The sequence below is a fragment of the Eulemur rufifrons genome, chromosome 7, assembly GCF_041146395.1.
Source record: "Eulemur rufifrons isolate Redbay chromosome 7, OSU_ERuf_1, whole genome shotgun sequence".
In the NCBI taxonomy this organism is placed as follows: Eukaryota; Metazoa; Chordata; class Mammalia; order Primates; family Lemuridae; genus Eulemur; species Eulemur rufifrons.
This window is the reverse complement of record NC_090989.1, coordinates 64,682,786-64,684,705: the sequence shown is the minus strand read 5'-3', so window position 1 is coordinate 64,684,705 and position 1,920 is coordinate 64,682,786.

The window sequence follows — 1,920 nt, the reverse complement described above, 5'->3', positions numbered from 1 at the left end:
ATCGTAATCTTAACTACCACATCAGCAGGTCACCCAAAAAATCACTGAAGGGCAGCCCTTTGGAAGAAAGTGGCCAGGGGAAGAAGTCACCAAAGCTGTGCAGTTTGAGGCCTCAGACAGATTTAATTCTTGTGGTCTGGCCTCAGTGTACGTAGCATTTAGAGTGATCTGAGACACTCCTGCCAGACTGATGGTGGCCTTCCCTCGACTCTGGAGGTCTGGGCCCTGGCACCGCAGAGGTGGGACATCGGGGCCCCCCGGGATGCTGACTGATGTTCTGGCTTCCTCACCGTGAGCCAGTATTACCAGGGCTGACCCTTGTACTGGGGTTACTATGGACAGAGCTATTGTGATCAGTGGGCTAGTCATTAAAATCTAAATGGTTAATAAATAAGTTTTATTTTGTATTCTAAGCACGTGAAAAAACAATCATTGTGGTATCATATAAGTAATAATGTTAACTAATATTTATTGAGTGCTCATTATGTGCTGGGCACTGCGCTAAAGCACTTTACATACATTATCTCATTTAATCCACATAAGAGCTCTGAGAGAAAAGAATGAATATGACCCCCATTTTAGAGACAAAGAAGCTGGGGCTTAAGGAGGCTAAAGTTCCCTCAGCTTTCAGGTGACCCAGCTTGCAGGTGACCCAGCCAGGGCTTGAATCTAGCTCACAGGTGACCAGGCCAGGGCTTGCAGGTGACCAAGCCAGTTTGCAGGTGACCAAGCCAGGGCTTGAACCCCACTCTCTCTGGCTCCACAGCCTGACTTCCCTGCAATATGCCCGTAAAACCATTGCTGGAGGGAACATGGCTCTGGCATTTGGGGGTGGTGCTCTCTTGGGACCGTACTGCCTTGCCCCAGCAACTGTGAGGGGGCCACCAAGTGGGAGCTCATTCTCCACAGGGACAGGCACAGATCTGGCTTCAGAAATCCTTTGGGCCAGGAGTGGAGGGATCTTCAGGACCCTTCAGACCCTGAAAGGGCTCACGTGAGGCTCAGCTTATGGGGGAGAGGGTGGCGGGATGGGAAGGAAATTGGAGCTCAATAATACTGCCTTATATAAACCAGACTGTGACATTTTTTTTCAGTTTATGTTGTCCATGGACTATCACAACAGAAGCATTTTCTTAAGGATGAAGCTACATATAGCAATATTAATTACAGATACAACTCATTGGTGTATGCAGTTCCTTCCCAACAATTTGAGGTGATTCTTGTGATCCTGGAATCTAAACATGGTATCACTATCACGTCCTGGACAAAACCAGACACACGGTATAGGAGGGATGCAAACCTTCTGATTTCAGACGATAGCAGCAGCAGGTAGGAGACCAAATATCTCAGGGTTTTCATAAATAGGAGGGGACACATTCCCCTTACGTTTTGAACATTTAAAGTTCTCTCCACTGCCAAGGCGTTGGGCAGCACTGGTGCCATTCTGTCTTTCAGACTCTTAACTCTAGTGGTGGCAAATCTGATGTCCTGTCAGTCGGCACACTTCTGTCTCTGGACCAGGCTGTCCACATTTTCAGGGCATTTCAATATAAAAAAAAAAAAAAAAAAAAGGAAGGCGGGAGTAGGTGGGTATCTTAAAGCTGTGATTTCATCTCTGAGCTGCTGGGTGGCAGAGAACAGATAAGAGACGTTGGATGTGGGTGAACAGTGAATCTCAATGCTTTGACAAGTACGACCACAGAAAACAAATACCACCACAGAAACACACGGCTCTTCTTTTTTTAATTTTAAAAGGAACATTAGTCAATTCTCTGTCACTTAAGACAGGGCAACTAAGTTCAGGGCATTTGATGTGTCCATTATCCCTCTTTCCTCAGAGGAAAGGAGTCGGGGGGACTCTACTTCCCTGTGAGCCCAAGAAACCTCTCTGTGTGCGCCCTGGACTGGCCTTCTTCCGTT